This window comes from Bombina bombina, chromosome 2, assembly GCF_027579735.1.
Source record: "Bombina bombina isolate aBomBom1 chromosome 2, aBomBom1.pri, whole genome shotgun sequence".
Taxonomy (NCBI): Eukaryota; Metazoa; Chordata; class Amphibia; order Anura; family Bombinatoridae; genus Bombina; species Bombina bombina.
Genome location: NC_069500.1, coordinates 244318455 through 244343991, shown reverse-complemented (window position 1 = coordinate 244343991; position 25537 = coordinate 244318455). Strand labels below are relative to the sequence as shown.

General features: G+C 37.9%; 1 protein-coding gene across 1 annotated transcript in view; it reads right to left on the bottom strand.

The window, feature by feature from the left end:
• The window catches only part of LNPEP (leucyl and cystinyl aminopeptidase), a 538618-nt gene that overhangs the window by 439092 nt on the left and 73989 nt on the right, over positions 1 to 25537 (bottom strand). The gene's annotated exons all lie outside the window — the stretch shown is intronic.

Genomic DNA, 25537 nt, shown 5'->3' with positions numbered 1-25537 from the left:
TATCTCCTGGTTAATATTTTTGTTGGAAACAACCTTCGGAAGAAAACCAGGCTCAGTACGTAAAAACCACCTTATCTGCATGGACCAGATAGGGCGGAGAACACTGCAGAGCAGATAACTCAGAAACTCTTCTAGCGGAAGAAATTGCAACCTAAAACAAAACTTTCCAAGATAATAACTTAATATCTATGGAATGTAAGGGTTCAAACGGAACCCCTTGAAGAACTGAAAGAACTAGATTAAGACTCCAGAGCCTGAACAAACGCTTAAACGTCTGGCACAGCTGCCAGCCTTTTGTGAAGTAAAACAGATAAAGCAGAGATCTGTCCCTTCAGAGAACTCGCAGAAAATCCTTTCTCCAAACCTTCTTGTAGAAAGGAAAGAATCTTAGGAATTTTTATCTTGTTCCATGGGAATCCTTTAGATTCACACCAACAGATATATTTTTTCCATATATTATGGTAAATTTTTCTAGTTACAGGCTTTCTAGCCTGAATAAGAGTATCTATTACAGAATCTGAAAACCCACGCTTTGATAAAATCAAGCGTTCAAACTCCAAGCAGTCAGTTGGAGGAAAACCAGATTCAGATGTTCGAATGGACCCTGAATAAGAAGGTCCTGTCTCAAAGGTAGCTTCCATGGTGGAGCCGATGACACATTCACCAGGTCTGCATACCAAGTCCTGCGTGGCCACACAGGAACTATCAAGGTCACCGAAGCCCTCTCCAGATTGAACCTGGCTACCAGCCTGGGAATGAGAGGAAACGGTGGGAATACATAAGCTAGGTTGAAGATCCAAGGTGCTACTATTGTATCCAATAGAGTCGCCTTGGGATCCCTGGATTTGGACCCGTAACAAGGGACCATGAAGTTCTGACGAGAGGCCATCAGAACCAAATCTGGAATGCCCCATAATTGAGTTATTTGGGCAAAGATTTCCAGATGGAGTTCCCACTCCCCCGGATGCTCCTCCATCGCCAGGGAACTCCTTGTTACCCCCTGATAGTTGATATATGTAACAGTCGTCATGATGACTGATTGAAACCTTATGAATTTGGCCTTTGCTAGTCGAGGCCAAGCCTTGAGAGCATTGAATATCGCTCTCAGTTCCATTATGTTTATCGGGAGAAGAGAGTCTTCCCGAAACCATAGACCCTGAGTTTTCAGGGGTTCCCAGACCGCGCCCCAGCCCACCAGACTGGCGTCGGTCGTGACAATGACCTATTCTGGTCTGCGGAAGCTCATTCCCTGTGACAGGTTGTCCAGGGTCAGCCACCAACGGAGTGAATCTCTGGTTATTTGATCTACTTGTATCGTCTGAGACAAGTCTGTATAATCCCCATTCCACTGTCTGAGCATGCCCAGGTGCAATGGTCTTAGATGAATTCGTGCAAAAGGAACTATGTCCATTGCCGCAACCATCAACCCTATTACTTCCATGGACTGCGCTATGGAAGGAAGAAGAACAGAATGAAGTACCTGACAAGAGCTTAGAAGTTTTGATTTTCTGGCCTCTGTCAGAAAAAACCTTCATTTCTAAGGAAACTATTATTGTTCCCAAGAAGGGAACTCTTGTTGACGGGGACAGAGAACTTTTTTCTATGTTCACTTTCCACCTGTGAGATCTGAGAAAGGCTAGGACAATGTCCGTATGAGCCCTTGCTTTTGACAGAGACGACACTTGAATCAGGATGTCGTCCAAGTAAGGTACTACTGCAATGCCCCTTGGTCTTAGCACCGCTAGAAGGGACCCTCGTACCCTTGTGAAAATCCTTGGAGCAGTGGCTAATTCGAATGGAAGTGCCACAGGTAATGCTTGTCCAGAAAGGCGAACCTTAGGAAACGAAAATGGTCCTTGTGGATAGGAATACGTAGGTACGCATCCTTTAAGTCCACCGTGGTCATGAATTGACCTTCCTGGATGGTAGGAAGGATCGTTCGAATGGTTTCCATTTTGAATGATGAAACCCTTAGAAACTTGTTTAGAATCTTGAGATCTAAAATAGGTCTGAATGTTCCCTCTTTTTTGGGAATTATGAACAGGTTGGAGTAAAAACCCATCCCTTGTTCTCCTAATGGAACAGGATGAATCACTCCCATGCTTAACAGGTCTTCTACACAGTGTAAGAATGCCTGTTCGAAGATAATTGAGACCCGTGGAACCTTCCCCTTGGGGGTAGTTCCCTGAATTCCAGGAGATAACCTTGAGAAACTATTTCTAGCGCCCAAGGATCCTGAACATCTCTTGCCCCAGCCTGAGCAAAGAGAGAAAGTCTGCCCCCCACCAGATCCTTCCCAGATCGGGGGCCAACACTTCATGCTGTTTTGGTAGCAGTGGCAGGTGACTTGGCCTGCTTACCCTTGTTCCAGCCTTGCATCGGCCTCCAGGCTGGCTTGGTTTGAGAAGTATTACCCTCTTGCTTAGAGGGTGTAGAATTTGAGGCTGGTCCGTTTCTGCGAAAGGGACGAAAATTTGGCTTCTTTTTAGCCTTAAAAGACCTATCCAGAGGAAGGGCGTGGCCCTTTCCCCCAGTGATGTCTGAAATAATCTCTTTCAAGTCAGGGCCAAACAGTGTTTTACCCTTGAAAGGGATGTTAAGCAAAAGCGCTCTGCGCGCCACGATAGCAAACCCTGAATTATTCGCCGCTAATCTAGCTAATTGCAAAGCGGCATCTAAAATAAAAAAGAGTTAGCCAATTTAAGAGCTTGAACTCTGTCCAAAACCTCCTCGTACGAAGATTCTTTATTGAGCGACTTTTCTAGTTCTTCGAACCAGAAACATGCAGCTGTAGTGACAGGAACAATGCATGAAATTGGTTGTAGAAGGTAACCTTGCTGAACAAACATCTTTTTAAGCAAACCCTCTAACCTTTAATCCATAGGATCTTGAAAGCACAACTATCTTCTATAGGAATAGAAGTGCGTTTGTTTAGAGTAGAAACCGCCCCCTCGACCTTGGGGACTGTATGCTATAAGTCCTTTCTGGGGTCGACTATAGGAACTAATTTCTTAAATATAGGGGGAGGACAAAAGGTATGCAGGGCCTTTCCCACTCCTTATTTACTATGTCCGCCACCCGCTTGGGTATAGGAAAAACATCGGGGGGCACCGGAACCTCTAGGAACTTGTCCATCTTACCTAATTTCTCTGGAATGACCAAATTGTCACAATCATCCAGAGTAGATAATACCTCCTTAAGTAGTGCGTGGAGATGTTGAAATTTAAATTTAAAAGTTACAATATCAGGTTCTGCTTGTTGAGAAATTTTCCCTGAATCTGAAATTTCTCCCTCAGACAAAACCTCCCTCCTGGCCCCTTCAGATAGGTGTGAGGGTATGTCAGAACAGATATCATCAGCGTCCTCTTGCTCTTCAGTGTTTAAAACAGAGCAATCACGCTTTCTCTGATAAGTAGGCATTTTGGAAAAAAAATGCATGCAATAGAATTATCCATTACAGCCATTAATTGTTGTATGGTAATAAGTATTGGCGCACTAGATGTACTAGGGGCCTCTTGTGTGGGCAAAACTGGTGTAGACACAGAAGGGGATGATGCAGTACCATGCTTACTCCCCTCATTAGAGGAATCATCTTGGGCAATATCATATCTATGGCATTATCCCTACTTTGTTTGGACATTATGACACAAATATATCACCTATATGTATGAAAGCCAATGTGTCTCCCCATTTAAATATATAACATCGTTATCTGATGGTTCAGACATGTTAAACAGGCTTAAACTTGTCAACAAAGCACAAAAAACATTTTACAATAAAACCGTTACTGTCCCTTTAAATTTCAAACTGAACACACTTTATTACTGAATATGTGAAAAAGTATGAAGGAATTGTTCAAATTTCACCAAAATTTCACCACAGTAACTTAAAGCCTTAAAAGTATTGCACACCAAATTTGAAAGCTTTAACCCTTAAAATAACGGAAACGGAGCCGTTTTTACATTTAACCCCTATACAGTCCCAGGTATCTGCTTTGCTGAGACCCAACCAAGCCCAGAGGGGAATACGATACCAAATGATGCCTTCTATAAGCTTTTTCAGTGGTTCTTAGCTCCTCACACATGCATCTGCATGCCATGCTTTCCAAAAACAACTGCGCATTAGAGGCGCGAAAATGAGGCTCTGTCTATGACTAGAAAAGGCCCCCAGTGAAAAAGGTGTCCAATACAGTGCCTGCCGTTTTTATTAAAACAATCCCCAAGATTTAACAACTATTAAAAGTAATAATCTGCCAAATATACTTAGTAAAGTAATCGTTTTAGCCCAGAAAAATGTCTACCAGTTTTTTAAGCCCTAATGAAGCCCTTTATTCTTTTACTTAAACTAAGAAAATGGCTTACCGGTTCCCATAGGGAAAATGACAGCTTCCAGCATTACAGAGTCTTGTTAGAAATGTGTCATACCTCAAGCAGCAAAAGTCTGCTCACTGTTTCCCCCAACTGAAGTTAATTCCTCTCAACAGTCCTGTGTGGAAACAGCCATCGATTTTAGTAACGGTTGCTAAAATCATTTTCCTCTTACAAACAGAAATCTTCATCTCTTTCCTGTTTCAGAGTAAATAGTACATACCAGCACTATTTTAAAATAACAAACTCTTGATTGAAGAATAAAAACTACATTTAAACACCAAAAAACTCTAAGCCATCTCCGTGGAGATGTTGCCTGTACAACGGCAAAGAGAATGACTGGGGAAGGCGGAGCCTAGGAGGGATCATGTGACCAGCTTTGCTGGGCTCTTTGCCATTTCCTGTTGGGGAAGAGAATATCCCACAAGTAAGGATGACGCCGTGGACCGGACACACCTATGTTGGAGAAACACCAGTGTAAACAGGAACCTCTAAGTATTTATCCATTTTACACAATTTCTCTGGAACCACTGTAGGGTCACAATCATCTAGAGTCGCTAATACCTCCCTGAGCAATAAGCGGAGGTGTTCAAGCTTAAAATTAAAGGCCGTCCTATCAGAATCTGTCTGAGGAAGCGTCTTTCCTGAATAAGAAATTTCTCCCTCAGATAACAAATCCCTCACCCCTACTTCAGAGCATTGTGAGAGCATATCAGATACGGCTACTAAAGCGTCACACGGCTCAGCATTTTTCCTAAACCCAGAGCTGTCCCGCTTTCCTTGTAAACCAGGCAGTTTAGATAAAACCTCTGAGAGGGTTGTATTCATAACTGTGGCCATATCCTGTAAAGTAAAAGAATTTGACGCACTAGAGGTACTTGGCGTCACTTGTGCGGGCGTTACTGGTTGTGACACTTGGGGAGAGCTAGATGGCGAACCCTCATTTACTTCTGACTGAGAATCAGCTATTGCTCTATTTTTAAGTGCTAATATATGTTCTTTATAATTTATAGACATATCAGTGCAAGTGGGACACATTCTAAGAGGGGGTTCCACAATGGCTTCTAAACACATAGAACAAGGATTCTCCTTGGTGTCAGACATGTTAAACAGGTTAGTAATGTAACAAGCAAGCTTGGAAAACACTGTAATCAAAGTAAATAAAACTCTATAGTAAATAAAACGGTACTGTGCCTTTAAGAGAAAAAAAAGCTGTACAAGTTCTGCAAAACAGTGTAAAAAAGCAGTAAACTTAACTAAATTTTTACAGTAGTATCTTACAGCCTTAGTAACTTTGCACAGCTATGCAAATAAACAATTAACCCCTTAATGGCAAACCGGATTGAAAAAACGTCAAACCCGGTAAAAAAGACTTTCAGCACCTTGCCACAGCTCTGCTGTGGCGCCTACCTGCCCATCAGAACGATTTGTGAGGAAAAAAACTCCTTTACAGCCCTCAAACACAGCAGGAACCACTGGAGAAGCAGTTGGATGACTCTAAGGAAAAGAAACTGCGCAACTGAGGAACGAAAATAGGCCCCTCCCACCTCACTCAATGTTTTGAGGCCTATTAGAAAAACACCTGAGCCTCTCTTAATTAACCATGTGGGTTAAAAAACCCTAAAAACAGCCACAATGACCCCTTTAGCCCCTTCAAAAAAACGTTATAATTGCATCATTTACTGAACAAACAAAAACGTTTTTTTTCCTAACAGTGTCACCAGTAACTTATGAGCCCTTCAAGTAAGCTGAAATTCCTATCCAAGTGTCTGAATACAGCTTACCCTTCCCTCATGGGGATATTGCCAGCCTTTTCTAGAATTAACAGTCTGTCTAGAAAAAATATAGACTAAACATACCTCATATGCAGATTAGCATGCAAACCGTTCCCCCAACTGAAGTTTTCCTGTACTCTTCAGCCCTTGTGAGAACAGCAGTGGATCTTAATTACAAAGTGCTAAGATCATAATCCTCCTTGCAGAAATGTTCATCCCTTTTCTGCCAGAGAGTAAATAGTACACACCGGTACCATTTAAAATAAACTTTTGCTTGAGAAATAAAAAATTTACATTTTTGTCACCACACTTGCTCTGCCCTTCCTAGTTTCTTAGAGTAGGCAAAGAGAATGACTGGGGGGTTGAGCTAAGGGGGGAGCTATATAGACAGCTCTGATTTGGTGCTCTCTTTGCCACTTCCTGTTGGGAAGGAGAATATCCCACAAGTAAGGATGAATCCATGGACTCGATACATCTTACAAGAGAAATATATGCACCTAATACAATCGATTTAAAGTTTTGGGACTCTCTTCAGGCCAATATTCTACAGGTGGCAGAGGGGCACTTAATTCTAGCGGGCAACTTTAATATGTCACCTCGATATCCTCGATATCCTCTGGATAGGTTAAGACGAGGTGCCCATCAAAGAAAAAGAAAAAAGATAATCTGGAAACAAAAATTGTTTAACTCCATCTTTCATAACCTTGCAGTTAGAGATATTTGGAGAGCACAGAATCCAGATGTTAGAGGCTACACCTGCTATTCTAAAGTTTTCAAATCATTTTCCAGGATTGACCTCTTTTTGATAAATGACAGTCTTTATAAGCTTAGAGCAAAAGCCTCAATATCTGAAATCTGTATCTCCGATCATGCCCAATAATGATTGATATCCCAAGTATAATTACCTATGATCAAGTGACACGTTTTTTTACCCAAAATATCTGAACATAAACCTTAATTTTAGAAATTGGCTCAAGACCAATCTGGACGAATATTTCCAATTTAATATAAGGTCAGTTGAAAGCGTCTCAACAGTTTGGGAAACTGCAAAAGCAGTCTTAAGAGGAGAAATACTTGCTTATACGGCCAGATTTAGGAGGCAGACTAAACTGAAAGAAAGGGAAGTAGCAGCAGCTGTAATAAATGCGTATAACATATACCTAAGTTCCCCTACAAATGATAACTGGAAAAGATATACTAGAGTAAAGAAGGAACACAATACTTTCTTAATGTCCCATACGTCACAAGCAGAACTAACATTAATTTATTCTTCCACCTCCTCGGGAACAGGAGAACGTGAAAAATTCTGGGAGGGCTTATCTTTCCCAAAGAGCAGTTCCGAATTCAATCTTAAAGAGACAGTTCCCCTTTAAATTGTTCCCAATGATTCATTTTACCTGCTGGAGTGTTTTAAATTGTTTACAAGTAGCTCTTTTACCCCTATTTTGGCATTTGAAATGGCTGATTTAGCCTGTGGTATCCCAACCTATACTGACATTTTCGATACTGGAGTATATTCTATTAAATAGCCTAAGTAAACACAGCCAGCAGAAGAGATTACACTATCAGTGGGGGGGCATGATAGTTAGAGAGAACAATGGAAAATTATCATTTTATTACTTAAGTATTGAGCTTTGGTTTTCTAGACAAATATAAGATAATGAAGCAAGTGTGTGTACACAAAGTGATAACATAATGAGATATGATATTACCTGAAGCTCAACCCATTGTAATAGGCTGTGGTTTAAAAGCACAAAACCAGCTACTTCATATACACAATAAACCGAAAAATGCAATTTCTCATAAATTTTATACTCTGCAGCTGGTATAACAAGTCATTAAAAATACATTCATATAAAAACAATTTTACAGTGTACTGTCCCTTTAAGTTAAACTCTTCTATCTCAGAATTGGAAGTAATCCGAACTATTCAGTTACTAAAATCAGATAAAGCCTCAAGACCGGATGCTCTCCAAAATGAAATTTATAAAAATCTCGCCCCTCACCTAACAAAATTATTCGACCTTTATTATATTGAGGATTATCAGATTCTTCTTGACTTTGCAGCATCCCAGTCAATCCTTATACTTAAGCCAGGGAAGGATTCACGCAAAAAAGAATCTTACAGGCCAATCGCCCTCCTAAATACTGATTACAAACTATTTACTTCTTTTTGGCAAAAAGACTTCAGGATGGGCTAGCAGAAGTTATGCATAAAGATCAAGCAGGGTTCCTTTTCAATCGTAGTTCAGCTGCAAAGATCAGACAACTATTAGTGACTATTGACTATTTTAAAAATTCCGATAGCAGCGTGTTGAAAGATCATCCGGATGCCGCAGTTGTAACTATTGACGCTGAAAAAGCGTTTGACAGCGTTCATCATGACTATCTGCTAGACACGTTATATCGGTTTGGGTTTAGTAATAACTTCCTAAATCTGATTAAAAAATTATGTTCCCAGTCATCTACTAGTCTATCTATTAATGGGGTAGAGTCAAATATAATCAAGTTGGAAAGAGGCACATGGCAAGACTGTCCTCTGTCACCCCTACTCATTGACCATGCAATTGAACCTCTAGCTATTAAAATTAGGCAAAAGATCGAGAGCATAAAAATCCAGAAGAGAGAAATGAAGCTGGCTCTTTACGCAGATGATCTATTAATATATATATCAAACACCTCTTCAAATATCCCAAAGCTTATGAGAATAATTGAGATATTCAGTCAATTTTCAGGTTATAAAGTTAACAATCTGAAGTCTGAACTACTTTGGCTGAGAAAAACAAAAAAGTCCCACACAGAAATCCCTTTTAAAATGGTCATAACCCCCAGGTATCTGAATGAGTTTAACGTTTCTGCTGCCCCTCAGGAATGGTACTCTTTGAACATCTCTCCAATGTTTCTGCAAATTATCACACACATGAGGAATTGGCAAAACCTTCCCCTTTCTATATCAGGACGTATTGCACTTTTTAAAATGGTGCTCCTGCCTAAAACAAAATAAAAAAAAAAAATATAAAAATATATATATATATATATATATATATATATATATATATATATATATATATATATATATATATATATATAAAAATCTTCCTATCCTTTTGAAAACTTATGACATTAAGAAATTTAATATCGCAGCCCGTCATTTTATATGGCAATCAAAAAAAAAACAGAATATCCCTTCAAAAATGATCACTTCCTAAACAATTTGCTGGTCTTGCTTTTCCAGACCTTTATCTCTATAATCTAGCTTTTCTTGGCTGTATCGCGATCGACTGGATTACAGACACAGATCACTTCACAGATATCAGGTTAGAAAGTAATATGGTCTACCCATTTTCGCCTACTTCATTGATTCATTTACCCCCTAATCTGATTCCTAAGCGGGTGAAATGACAAATCAATATATACAATAATTCAGGCCAGGAAAAAAATTGGAACTCTGGTTGATTTATTGATCTGGTTGATGTTAAGATCCCCAAATTTCAAACTTTCGTAGGAAACCCAGAGTACCAAGAAGGCATATAATTCTCGGTACTTCAGAATTGGCAAAGGAAAGGTTTGTATTTTGTATCACAATTAGTAAATCCAGCAGCAGAAAATATTAAATCATTTGAAGAACTAAAACAAGAATTTGATCTAAGTAATCGTGATTTTTTTTTGCATATTTGCAAGCCAGACATTATACTCAGCAGCTAATTAATAAATTCTCTTGGAAATGGTCCTGGGAAAAACTTGATAATTGACCAATTTTGGCAAAAGCAGGTAATCTATCTCCACATGGTACTTATATTTGATCTCACATAAGGGAGGGTCTAATCTTGAACATATATCTCAGAGATGGACAAACCTTGCCTCGGATAACATCAATCAGAATTTGCAAGTATCACGATCTCTATCCCTGCTTTATCGTGCCACAATAGCTGAAACCTGGAGAGAGTCCCATATAAAGCTAATATACCATACCTATTATACTCCGGAAAAAGGATATAGGTGGTACAATACGAACTTCAATAAGTCTCCAAAATGCATTCTCCCAGCCGCAAATTTAATTCACATGTTTTGGACATGTCCCAAAATACAGCAATTTTGGTTCAAAATAGAATATTAGCTACTTAGATCATTTAAATTAACCCCCTTCACACTTACCCTGAAAGAAATAATTTTTCTAGTGGATAAGAATCTACCTTCTAAAGAAGGTAAGATAATAAAACTGTTATTCTTGCCGCCAGAAACTTAATTTTCAAGAAATAGAAGAGTAATTTTACCCCAACAATCACGGAAGTTAAAATTATCTTAAAAAACAATATATAATCGAGCAATTAGCAACGGACTTAAACTCTGACAGGGAAATAGCTTCCTTTTTTAAAAAATGGTCTAGATTTATTAAAATATTTCCACCTAGTGAAATAGATCACTTGATCTTCCCATTTAGAAACTCGGAAATAGTCCTCTTGGGTATTTGGTAGAGGAACCAGAGGAAGGGGGGGGGGGGGGTTTGTTTGTTTTTTTTGTCAATCCACTAGTCTTAAGATCACCGTGCTGTAGTTTTTATTATTCGCTTAGGAATACTGAGGTGTAATATTTGTTAACTTCCATTTTTCCGTTAAGGCAGGTTGCCGATTTCTTTTCTTTTTTTCTTTTTAAGCTTTATATATATAAAATCTCCAACACTGTGCTGAGAAACCTTAGAGCGAAGAAAGCTTAGTCATATTATTGAACCTGAATTTATGTAACGTTGTTATATTCTTTAATGTAATTGTATATCAAATGGACCTGTCAGGCACTAACAATGTAATGCTTTTCTTTTTCTGTTTATTATGTTTTTCACTATTTATGGCACAATGTTGTTTTAAAATAGAAATAATTAAAAAAAAAAAAGGTATGTTTTCTCTGAATCATGAAATAAATATTTTTGGTTTCATGTCCCTTTAAGTGTTTTATTTAGTTGCCCTGCTTCCTCTAGTGTTCAAGATCACATCCTACACCATCTTAGTTTCTCTGTGTGTAAAGTTAAAGGGATGTGAAATCCAAAATGTTTCTTTATTGAATAAGCATTAACAGCACAAATAGAAGCTAGCTGAACACATTGGTAAGGCAATGACAAGAGTTATAAATGTTTAGCCACCAATCAGCAGCCAGTTGCCAGCTCCTGAACCTACATAGGTATAATTTTCAACAAAGGATACCAAGAAAACAAAGCAAATTAGACAAAAGTATATCGGAAAGTTGTTTAAAATTGTATGCTCTATTGGAATCATGGAAAATATGTCACTTTTAATTTGGAAACATCTGTTAATAGCTTTGTACAAGTATATTCTTTTTACCTAGCAATACCACTTCGGGAACCTCAGAATCCTCTCATCTTCAACAGTAAAGCATTCATGAAGGATTCACAAATCTCTGCTGGGGTAATCCTTTAAGTAAAGCTACTGCCGTATTGAACTAACTGTAAGTAGAGTTGTGCTATTTCTCTACACATCAGAAAGCTGTCATCTTACAACAGTAGATTAAGTCAGAATATGCACTCTTTGTTTAAATGGAGTAGGAATCAAATATTTAAATAATACAAACCATAAATAAATTTTATAACTACACAAAATGTTTTAGTTTAGACAACCAAGTTTCACTAGGTTTGCAAAATTGTACCTATTTTTATTCTTACACAGATATCCTATTTATTTGGATAACTACACATTTGTATTGGCCAAAGAAACAAGGATCTATAGAGTTATGACACCAAAATCACAACAAAATAAGGCTAGTAAGTGTTGCCATGTAACTGTTCTAGGAATACGGACATAATACACATTACATGAGTGGCAGGACATTTTAAGTGCTTCTTTCAAACACCTGGCAAGTTTTGTTAAATATATATTAAAGTCTGTTTGTATATGCACAGTATATGTAAGCAAAAAATCTATTCACAATTTTTAAAAAGTATTCAATGCAGACGATTTGCCAACATTTGCAAACTACAACATTCCAGAAATGCATGTCTGCAGTGACAATGTGCTACACATAAATGAGAATCAACTAAGAAAATATTATGCTTACCTGATAAATTCCTTTCTTTCCTTGGCATGGAGAGTCCACTAATCCATTCTAATTACTAGTGGGAATTAAAGTCCTGGCAAGCAGGAGGAGGCAAAGAACAACCCAGCAGAGCTGCCAAGTGCCACTCCCACCACCCATAATCTCCAGTCATTCAGCCAAAGGAAAATGGACACAAGGGTATAGAGGTGACTGAGGTTTATACAAAAAATTCAGTCTTAAATCAAATAAAGGGCGGGTCGTGGACTCTCCTTGCCAAGGAAAGAAAATAATTTATCAGGTAAGCATACATTTTGTTTTCTTTCCAATTGGCATGGAGAGTCCACTAATCCATCCATTCTAATTACTAGTGGGAACCAATACCCAAGCTAGAGGACACAGAATGGAAGGGAGGGAAAACAAAACAGGCGGACCTAAACAGAAGGCACCACCGCTAGAAAAAAAAACAAAAAACTTTCCTCCCAAAGGAAGCCTCAGCCGAGGTAAAAGTATCAAATTTGTAGAATTTGGAAAAGGTATGCAATGAGGACTAAGTGGCCGCCTTGCAGATTTATTCCACAGAAGCTCCATCTTTGAAGGCCCAGGAAGAAAAAAAAAAGACAGCCCTATTGGAATGAGCCGCAATTCTCTCAGGAGGCTGTTGTCCAGCTGTCTAATAAGCTAACCGGATAACACTTCTCAACCAGAGAGAAAGAGTAGTAGAAGTGGCCTTCTGACCCTTACGTTTACCAGAGAAAACGACGAACAAGGCAGTTGATTGCCAAAAATCTTTAGTCGCTTGTACACACAACATCCAGGTTATGCAACAGGTGTTCCTTCTGAGAAGAAAGATTTGGACAAATAGAAGGAACAACAATTTCCTGATTGATATTGAGATCCGATACTACCTTGGGAAGAAATCCCAACTTAATAGGAAGAATTGCCTTATCTGCATGAAAAATAAGGTAAGGGGAAATCACACTGCAGAGCCGAAAGCTCTGAAACTCTGGAAGCAGAAGGAAAAGAGGAGAAATAAAACTTTCCAAGATAACAACTTAATATTAACCGAATGCATAGGCTCAAATGGAGCCTGCTAAAAAAAACTCAAAGAACAAGGTTAAGGCTCCATGAGGAGCAACAGGATTAAACACATGCCTGATTCTGACCAAGGCCTGAACAAAGGATTGAACATCTGTCAGGCCTGCCAAACTTTTGAGTACAAGGACAGAGCAGAAATCTGACCCTTTAGAGTACAAAACCATTCTCCAGGCCATACTGAAGAAAGGATAAAAAGTAAGTGATACTCACCCGACTCCAAAAGAAACCCTTAGATTCGCACCAATAAAGGTATTTACACACTACCTTATGTTAAATCTTACAAGCAGGTTTACGAGCTTGAAGCATGGTATCAGAGAATCTCCATTTTTAAGCCTGTGCCCTAAGGAAGGAGACTAACTAATGGCGCACAGTGCGATCGCCACATTACCGGCATCAAAAGAGGGAGGACAGGTAGATGGCGCCAAACCCATATTGGTTCTGCCTGTGATAAAATTTAAGTATTACACAATGCCCCTAATAAGACCAAAATACTCTCGATCACTAAATAGGAGCGTCCTGCGTAGCAGCAGTCTAAGGGCTGATACAGGCTGCTATGCCTGCTTACAATAACAGGCTGCACAATGGCTCTCAAGTGCGCAAACTAAACGCGCCCACAGTCCAATCCCTCTATGAATATGTAAGAATGAGGGACCCTAATAAAATAACCCATATTAGGGACTCGGATAAAGTATGTTCATGCCCAGAAACAAACCAGGGGTTGCTGAGGTACTATGTAGTTAACTTGTCTCGTGCTATATTTTGAACAAGCGTACGTACCCATAACACAGTGGCCCTAAGAAAACAGATCCGTCTAAACGGTCCTTGCAGGGAAAAGAAGTGTGAGGGAGAAATTACACTACTTCTGCGATTAGCGTCCCCACACACTTTACAGCCTGGTCTTTACTCTAATTGACCGGCCATAGAAGCAGCGAAAAAAATCCCTGAGACTGGATAATAAACCAGATAACTGCCAAATATCCCACACTATGGATATTATTAATAAAAATATATTAACCCCTCATGAGAGTAATAGGTCCCACTAGGTCCCTGAATTATCCCAGTCTATTTGAAATTCTTCTCCTTGGAAATATACACAAAAGGACTTATCCTCCAGGGTATTCTGCTGTGGAGCAGTCACAGCAGCTGCAAGTCTGTTAGCCTCATCTGACCGCTGACAGGGACATGAAGATACAAGAAAAACAGAGTAACCAACCCTGGTTTTCTACAGTGGGGTTGGCATACATTGTTGGAGTTAAAGTAAGGGCTACTTCACCGACCTCCAACTGCTAAAAGCCACCATTACTTCTACTAAAAAGATTGACATGGACAAAGCATTGCCACAATCCTTGGTTGCAAGGAAAAGTACCCATTTCATTCACCATCTTCGCACATCCATCCTAATGTACAAGGCAAAGAATGACTGGGGATTATGGGTGGTGGGAGTGGCACTTGACAGCTCTGTTGGGGTGTTCTTTGCCTTCTCCTGCTGGCCAGGAGTTAAATTCCCACTATTAATTTGAATGGATTAGTGGACTCTCCATGCCAATTGGAAAGAAAATAATAATAATAATAATAATAATAATAATAATAATAATAATAATAATATCTAAACACAGTAAAAAAGAAATCTAAAGCATGCAATTTTAAACAACTTTCCATCTTATGATTTGCTTTGTTCTCTTGATATCCTTTGCTGAAAAGCATACCTAGGTATGCTCAGATGCAGCAATGCACTATTGGGAGCTAAATCAGTTTATGTAAACAAGACTTCCAAACATTTGAATAATTTCCTACAATAATAGCTACAGAACAGTTAAAAGGACACTGAACTCAATTTTTTTTTCTTTCGTGATTCAGATAGAGCACATTTTAAGCAACTTTCTAATTTACTCCTATTATCAAAATGTTCTTCATTCTCTTGGTATCTTTATTTGAAATTCAAAAAGGTAAGTTTAGACCGGCTGCTTCTATGGCTGGTCAATTAGAGTAAAGACCAGGCTGTAAAGTGTGTGGGGGTGCTAATCACAGACGTAGTGCAATTTCTCCCTCACACTTCTTTTCCCTGCAAGGTTCTGTGATCAGGATATCTGAAAGCAAACATTTTTTAAAAGCCCTCAAAATCTATTAAGCTACCTTTTGTGGTTCAACTTTATCCAAAACTCTTCCACCTAAACTCAGAGATAGATGTATGTATGTATGTATGTATGTATGTATACACACACACACACATATACCAGGGGTACATCTATTCAATTGCTTGGTAACACAAATTGTTAATCAGCCAATCACATGGCAGCAACTCAATGCATTTAGGCATCTAGACGTGGTGAAGACGACTTGCTGAAGTTCAAACAGAGCATCAGAATGGGGAAGAAAGTGGATTTAAGTGACTTTTTAACGTGACATGGTTGTTGGTGCCAGATGGACTGGTCTGAGTATTTCAAAAACTGCTGATCTACTGGGGAGTTTCACACACACACACACAACCATCTCTAGGGTTTACAGAGAATGGCCCGAAAAAGAGAAAATATCCAGTGAGTGGCAGTTGTGTGAACAAAAATGCCTTGTTGATGTCAGAGGAGAATGGGTAGACTGGTTTGAGACGATAGAAAGGCAACAGTAACTCGTTTCAACCAAGGTTTGCAGAACACCATCTCTAAACGCGCAACACATCGAACCTTGAAGCAGATGGGCTACAGCAGCAGAAGACCATGCCAGGTGCCACTCCTGTCAGCTATGAACATGAAACAAAGGCAAGAACACAGGCTAACTAAAATTTGACAATAGAAGATTGGAAAAACGTTGCCTGGTCTGACGAGTCTCGATTTCAGCTGCAACATTCAGATTGTAGGGTCAGAATTTGGCGTAAACATGAAAGCATGGATCCACCCTGCCTTGTATCAACAGCTCAGGCTGGTGGTGTTGGTGTAATGGTGTGGAGGATATTTTCTTTGCACACGTTGGGCCCCTTAGTACCAATTGAGCCCCGTTTAAACGCCATGGCCTACCCGAGTACTGTATTGTTGCTGACCATGTCCATCCCTTTATGACTACAGTGTACCCATCTTCTGATGGCTACTTGCAGCAGGATAATGCACCATGTCACAAAGCTCAAATCATCTCAATCTGGTTTCTTGAACATGACAATGAGTTCCCTGTACTGAAATGGCCTCCACAGTCACCAGATCTCAATCAAATAGAGCACCTTTGGGATGTGGTGGAATGGGATATTTGCATCATGGATGTGCAGCCAACAAATCTGCAGCAACTGCCTGTTGCTATCATGTCAATATGGACCAAAATTTATGAGGAGTGTTTCCAACACCTTGTTGAATCTATGCCACAAAGAATTAAGGCAGTTCTGAAGGCAAAAGGGGGTCCAACCCAATACTAGCAAAGTGTACCTAAAAAACGTGGCCAGTGAGTGTGTGTGTGTGTGTGTGTGTGTGTGTAAATTTGATAATGGAAGGAAACTGGAAAGGTCTCTTAAAACTGCATGCTCTTTCTGAATCATAAAAGTTTAATTTTGACTTTAGTGTCCCTTTAAATGATATACTGTGTTACAGCATGCTATTGTTAAACAATTTCAATTATTTTAGTATATGTTTGACTACTTGTTAAAGTTGCACTCTTGGAACATCTCTATTTTGTTCCAGGTGAAAATGGCTAGTGACAAGCGTGTATGTCTGATCCTGATAGGCTCACCAAGTGCATACTCATGTGAGGTGGCACAGGAGCACAAATATGACAATACATTTAACCAGATTTACAGGGGTTAAAGTGACAGTTTACTTGAGAATTGGTATTGTTTTAGATAATCCATTTATTACCTATTCCCCAGTTTTGCATAACCAACATTGTCATACTAATATACGTTTTACCTCTATGATTACTTGTATCTCAGCTTCTGCAGACTGCCCTTTATCACTGCTTTTTACAATCTTGCATTTTAGCAAGTCAGCGCTGATTCTGGTATAGCAATTATCATTCTCCACAGGAGTGAGCACAATGTTATTTATATGAAACACCTGAACTAGCACTGTCTAGCTGTTGTGCAAGATTTAAAAAAAACTAATAAAAAGCACTAAGATAAGGGGCAGTCTGCAAAGGCTTAAAAAACAGGTAAACAGAGGTTATAAGGTTTATTAATATAACAGTGTTGGTTATGCAAAGCTGGGGAATGAAAAATATTCCCTAATTCACACACATACAGTATTCAATTTAAAAAAGTGGAAGGCCAAACAAATAAAATGCATTGTAGGGCCACAATGTGTATGTCTGGCATTTAGTTGGCCACACCTTCTCTAAACCATCTGAGGTCTTTATTCCCTCCACCTGTATGCTCCTTGGCATCTTGGCTAAGAACAGTGACACTGCAAAATGCCCTGACATCCAGGCTAAGAATCACTGAAATAACAGAGAGAATTACTTCACTGTACTTAGAGCTTTGCAAAGCAGTCTCTAAAACCTCAGCTATGATTCAGCATCAACATGAATTATTTATTTGCCCATCCATATGAAAAGCCACCCACATACTGTGCCCTGATTCTATAGATACATTTGTTTAAAAGGGAAAGCTGACTGAAGGAAAAAACTATTCAAACTCATTACCATATGATACGTTTTAGAGTTTACACTGGATAATTTTAATAAATCATATAAAGCTCCTGATTTATTTGCTTCATGCATTAAACAGAATGAAAGCACAAACTAGAATATTCCAATACTGATTTGCACAATGTTTTTATATATTTAGAGATTAAAATGAATTGTAAGTTGCTTCATTATTTTATTACAATAAAAGTGAGTGGTCTTATGAGAAGGAATCTTTCATGCTGAAAATGTATATATGTCTTCAACAGAAACACTCCAAAGTTTCTTCCTATTTCCTGATCACCTTCCTTGTGGCAATTTCTGCATTATACACTCCTACTCATTTAGGGGGGGGTGGACATCCTACAAATTGTTATATATTTGCATGATGTCAGCTACAGAAGAATCTCAATAAATAAGCATAGAGTTATTCAGTAGTTAACCCATTCAGGATGAACACATGCGTCCCAGATACAAACGTCAATAAAGAGCCAAATCGATCATGTGACTCAAAACAGTGCTAATTGGCTCCTGGGGGGACTGCCTGTGCTGCACCGAGTCAGATCCAGTGGCGTTTACTTGAGGAGAGCAGAACGCCAGAATAGTTCCATGCAATCCTAAGGGCGTAAAGGAGACAGTAATAAAATTCTTCCGTTCATTGATTTATTTTAACCCAACAGCAAGTTAATGTATCTATACAACTTCTTTCAAGGAACAAAAGAAAAACTCCCATTTTCTCTATTTGTAGAGAAGACGTCTCTATACATAAAAAGATGTTATATTCAGGGGGGGAAAAAAAAAAAAAAACATTTTCAATATATAATTAAATGTGCTCTTTTTTTTAATGCAACAAAAAATGAATGTATTGTTCATTTAAGCTTCACCTTACCAAGCTTATACTGGTGTAAACAGTCTAAAAGTGACACTGAACCCAAAAACTTTTTAATTTACTCCTATTATCAAATTTTCTTTATTCTCTTGGTATCTTTATTTGAAAAGCAAGAATGTAAGTTTAGATGCCGGCCCATTTTTGGTGAACAACCTGGGTTGTTCTTGCTGATTGGTGGATAAATTGATCCACCAATAAAAAAGTGCTGTCCAGATCCTAAACCAAAAAAAAAAAAAGCTGATGCCTTCTTTTTCAAATAAAGATAGCAAGAGAACGAAAGAAAAATGATAATAGGAGTAAAATAGAAATTGCATGCTCTATCTAAAACACGAAACAATTTGGGTTCAGTGTCCATTTACTTAAAAGCTTAATTTCCACTGATTAACTACAAGAAAAAAGCAGGGCAATTAAATGCTGAAATACAGATGAAAAAAATAATAAAATAGTACAAAAATACTTTAACAATATAAAATATTAAAAGAAGGTTCTTATTAATCATAAGAAATATATATATTAAAATTCGAGTATCTATATCATCACTAGAAAATGCATTACACCTCTTGTATGCTTATATATGTATATCATTGTTATAAAGTTGGTGAATGTCCAGAATCCAAATATAGTTGCTTTCAAGGTGAGATAAAACAAGTTCCTATAGGACCCAGATGGCTGTTTTGTCCACTTTAATACTGCAATCCAACTAGCAAGTGATCTCCATGAATCGTTCCGGTGCAGCTGATCTCAAGATCCCGATTGTGGATTGTGGTTGTGATCTTGTCAATAAAGGAACTGCAAAAGAAACGAAAAAAAGAGTAACAAGCGCCTCCGCGATTCACTGCATCAATCTTTATTCAGTCAGTACTCTAACTATAACAAAATGCACACTTACAAGATACACGAAAAAAACAAGCCCATAATATGGATATCGTCTCACTGTAAATTCAGATCCGGCTCCGATCGTATTACAGGGCTGGATTTATGTTATGTGAGTCTCTCCAATGGTATTCCCATTACGGCTGTCAATAGGTAATCAGTTGCGCCAGCAAAGTTTTTCAGGATATCACTCTCTACCTGAACACGTTTCGTGTACTAACGGGTAAACTTTCTCAACAGGAAGTGAATAATTCACAGCTGTTTCCTCTGGCTTTAAATTTGCCAGGCTCGACTCTTATTGGTTTGCGTCAAATGACTCTTGATGTCTTACAAACTTGCATCGGTGTCCGATGCAAATTTAAAAGACATTTTTGAGACATCTGAGATTGCTGTCATTCATTACAATGATACAATAAATACAAAATAGAACTGAATAAATGTACATAAAGATAAATAAATAGCTATAATAGGTATAATGTAAACCTATTACATTATTGCTAGAATTTTAGGGAATGCTCCTTATGAATGAAATAGTACAATACGGGAATGTTCCTTTAGAATTAAATGGAACAATACGATAGGATCAGTTACTTGCCTTGATCTTTATGAAATTTATATATAGGATTGATCATTGAGGTCGTATAAGTAATTTTAAAATTAATTATAGTTAGTTATATGTGTATTTATATTTTTTAGGTATGATGATAGGTTTATACCTATTATAGCTATTTATTTATCTTTATGTACATTTATTCAGTTGTATTTTGTATTTATTGTAACATTGTAATGAATGACAGCAATCTCCGATGCAAATTTGAAAGACATTTTTGAGACATCGGACACCGATGCAAGTTTGTAAGACATCAAGAGTCATTTGACGCAAACCAGAGTCGAGCCCTGTAAATTTAAAACCAGAGGAAACAGCTGTGAATTATTCGCTTCCTGTTGAGAAAGTTTACCCATGAGTAAACGAAACGCGTTAAGGTAGAGAGTGATATCCTGAAAAACTTTGCTGGCGCAACTGATTACCTATTGTTGACAGCCGTAGTGGTAATACCATTGGACAGACTCGCATAACATAAATCCAGCCCTGTAATACAATCTAAGCTGGATCTGAATTTACAGCGAGACAATATCCATATTATGGGCTTGTTTTTTTCGTGTATCTTGTAAGTGTGCATTTTGTTATAGTCAGGGTACGGACTGAATAAAGATTGATACAGTGAATCGCGGATGCGCTTGTTACTCTTTTCTTTTGCAGTTCATTTTAGTTGACTTTGCCTTTATCCCTTTAGTAAAACAAGCAGACATTAAATATGAGACTGTACTGCAGGCTTTATTTAGGTCACATATGCCATGTTAAATGGTTCCCAAACACTGCAGCCAGATGCACACATTACTGGATCAGCTGTCTGAACTGCAAAAAACTAGCATGAAAACAAATGACAAATTATTTATTGTGGTCATAAACCATAGCAGCCCTCTCATCTAATCATAATTTGCTTTTCTTTATGAAATACAAGCCATGCTGTCTAATGTAAAGAAACTAATTTGTTAACAATTTTATCCCTAACTGTGCATCAAAAGTCAAAATTAATCTTTCATGATTCAGTTTTAAACAGCTTTCCAATTCATTTCCATTATCAAAATGAGCACAATCTTTTTATATACACAATTTTTGAGACAACAGGTCTTACTGAGTGCAAGAATTCACAGTACATACGTATATGCATTTTGTGATTGGCTGATTGATGTCACGTGATGCAGGGGGAAGGAAAATTTAACTAACTTTAAGATGTGTCAGAATAAAACTTACTACTCATTTTAAATTCAGATTAAGTGCTTTTGCATTGTCTTTACATTAGGTATTTATTTATTATGCAATTCTACTGTTTTTAATGGTCCTTTATGGGACAGTAAGGTAAAAAATAAACTTTAAACTAGTATGCTCTGAATAATTAAACAACTTTCCAATTTACTTCCGGCATCAAAATTTGTTTTATTCTTTTAGTGTCCTTTGTTGAAAAGTAAATCTAGGTAGACTCACAGGAGTACAGAAACATGCATGTCTCTTTAGAACACTATGGCAGCAGTGTTTGTAACAATGTATAAGCCTGCTACAAACAATGTTGCAAACACTACTGCTATAGAGTTCATGTGTACTCTCCTTAGAGCTACCTAGATTTACTCTTCTACAAAGTGAATTTGATGATAGAAGTATATTGGAAAGTTGTATAACCCCTTCACTACCGGGACTTTCAGCAAAAAACCTGCCCAAAATACCAAAGAATTTTTAGTATTATTGGGATTCTCACTGAAATTATTTCTCTCTCAAGAACTTTCCTGAAGTATATAAGTCTGATCCCGCCTAGTAATGTCAGTCCAGCCTCGAAATACCAGGCAATTCTCTTTTGAACAAAGAAGGGCAAAACGATAGTTTGGGGTTGCCATTTCTTATGGGCCTCTCCATTGAGGTGCAGCCATATTCCTCTAAGCACACTGGGCAAGGAGTCCACTTCTGGTTTCCTCATCACCCTTAGGGAGACTTCCCAAGGGTCATTATAATAAAGAATACAGAAACGCTCTACAAGGAACGAGCAACAGCTCAGTAAACTTGTTCTATGGCGAGTTACCACCCAGAAGCAGCCTCTTTTAGCCAAATTGTTCTTTTTACAGAGAAGATTTTTCCTGCAGTATATCAATCAGTCTGATCCCGCCTAGTAAGGTCAGTCCAGCCCTGAAACACCAGGCAATTCTCTTCTGACAAAATACTTATATGCTAAATCCCTTGAAAGTAATTCAGTGTAACTGTAAAAAGTCAAACAGAAAATATCACTGGAACATCTCTATGTAAAAAAAAAGATTTTTTGCCTCAAAATGTCTTCATCCCACAATAGTTAGTAGCGATGATGAGCATTTGTCAGTTGTGTTCACTGCTAAATGTAGAAGTAGGAGGCTGCTTTCGGGAATTACCGGTAGTATCTTTTTGAAGCCGAATATACTCTTGGGCAAGTGAAACACACTAAAATCTGGATTTGTACTAGAGAAAAAAAAAACAGCCACTGAGATGTTTGTTCCAGGCAGACTGCTTCCCTTTCTGTTTGTATATTTGTAGTATGACCCTGGTGATGGGGGAAATCAGACGTGGACTCCTTACTCAATGTGCTTAGAGACTGACGAGGCCCAAAAGGAGGCTGAAACGATAGTCTGGGGTTGCAGTTTCCCTTGTTTAGAGGAGAATTGTCTGGCATTTCAGAGGCTGGACTGACCTTGCTAGGCAGGATCAGACTGATATACTTTAAGAAAGTTTTCCTCAGTGAAAAGCACAATTGAGCTACTCCCAGGTGGTAAACAGGCCATAGAACAAGCCACTGCGCTGTTTGTTCCTGGCATCCTGCTTCTCTTTCTGTTTGAAACTACCAAATGCAAATCTCTAATAGTAAGCGCTCAGTGAACACTTATCCTTCACCTACTGTCCAGCTGCAGGTTAAAAAAATAAATAAAAAATAAACAAAAACAATCAATCAGCATCAGCAGTGCTGAGGTCATGCTTTGCTTTACTGTGATCTGACATTTTACTGAAATCTTGTGAGATTTCATAGTAAAACTTCCTTAAAGGGACATGAAACAATTTTTTCTTTCACGATTCAGATAGAGCATGCAATTTTAAATAGTTTTCAAATTTATTTCTATTGTATAATTTCTTTATTTCTCTTTGTATCCTTTTTTACCTCAGTAGCCTCAGAATCATCTGAGCTGATCTGTAGCAGCACATATATGCCTCTTGTCAATGGCTTAAACCTAGCTCCCAGTAGTGCATTAATGTTCCTTCAACAAAGGATACCAGAGAATGAAGCAAATTAGATAATTGAATTAAATTGGAAATTTGTTTAAAACTGTATTCTCTTTCTGAACCATGAAAGAAACATTTTGTGTTTTATGACTGTGCCTGCACATGCCAGATGCACGCTCCCTTGCAAGTCACAGGACTAGCATCCTGATTTAGCTACTGAATATCCATTTACAATGAGCTACTTTACAAAGATGTTCAGGTGATATTTTCTAGTCTGCTTTTAACACCTATGCTGCACCACTTTCAAGTGTTTCAACATTTGGGTATCATGTGCCTTTAAAGAATAATACATCACAGCTGTATCTAGTGTATCAAATAAAACCATAAACACCACCACATAAATTGTAAAAGTATTTTAATAAATGACAAAACGGTATTATACCGCATAACTTCAAGCAATCATGGGAGTAATTCAGCTGAAGCCTCAGGACTTCTTTCAGCTTAATCTGATCTGACACAAGATACACCAGCAATTCTTTAATTTTATTTCTTAGTCATGTGCAAGCTAAGATTACATTTATTGATTTTGCTATCCCAGTGCACAACAATCCTTAGGGGGGGGGGGAACGTAAAACAGGTAGTGTAAGACTTTTTAGTATTATTATTATTCCTCCATATGAGGGAACAGTTTAATTATTATATACTGTATATTAGTGATGCATAGAAACGAAAATTCAGGATGCAAATTGCCCGAAAACTACTTTTTCTTTTTTTTGGTCAAAAAAGTTTTTTTTTTTTTGTATAATTGTATTACTATTATACTTTTTCATTAATTTCATGAATTGAAAAGAATCTAACTTGAAAAAAAATGCAAGCCAATAAAATAACCACACTTTTATTGAATGTAACACATCTGACAGAATCAGATTTAACAGGTTTTTTTGTTTGTTTTTTTTTTAACAATTATCGAGAATAGTCCTAGAAAACTTTTATTATGTGTAAAACATTAAATCAAGTAATTAACTCGTCAAGTAATGAACTCAAACAGCAGCTGTAGGCTAGCATCAAATTTTAAATATGCAACAATAATTTTACTGAAAATAATAAGCAAGAAAAAAAAAAAAATTCAATTTTCGTCCAAAATTTCAGTGCATCCCTAATAAATAAATATACACACACACACATATATATATATATATATATATATATATATATATATATATATATATATATATATATATATATATATATACACACACACACATATACATATACAGTCACATATATATACACATACACAGATACGCATACATATACTTACTTACATTTTATATATACCTACAAAAACATTGTTGAGATGATAGCATAACCCTATTTACCATAGAAGATTTATTGCATTTGAAATCTTGCCCAGATAAGATGAAAGGCTTCCTAAAAAGGCATCAGTTCAATTGTATTAAACTTTTATACAGATGATTATTTCATCCAACAGCTCCATTAGATTCTTTATGACAAAAGACTGAAATGAGCCACTGCAATATTTACTTGCTTTTTCAGACCTTTAGAAATCTTTAAAGGAAAAAGCAACAGCAAAACAGCACATCTTGCACATAATGCATTTAGATTACAGGGAAGTCAAACTTAGCAAATAAGTCCCTATAAATTACTTCATGAAAAACAGAATTTATGTTTACCTGATAAATTACTTTCTCCAACGGTGTGTCCGGTCCACGGCGTCATCCTTACTTGTGGGATATTCTCTTCCCCAACAGGAAATGGCAAAGAGCCCAGCAAAGCTGGTCACATGATCCCTCCTAGGCTCCGCCTACCCCAGTCATTCGACCGACGTTAAGGAGGAATATTTGCATAGGAGAAACCATATGGTACCGTGGTGACTGTAGTTAAAGAAAATAAATTATCAGACCTGATTAAAAAAACCAGGGCGGGCCGTGGACCGGACACACCGTTGGAGAAAGTAATTTATCAGGTAAACATAAATTCTGTTTTCTCCAACATAGGTGTGTCCGGTCCACGGCGTCATCCTTACTTGTGGGAACCAATACCAAAGCTTTAGGACACGGATGAAGGGAGGGAGCAAATCAGGTCACCT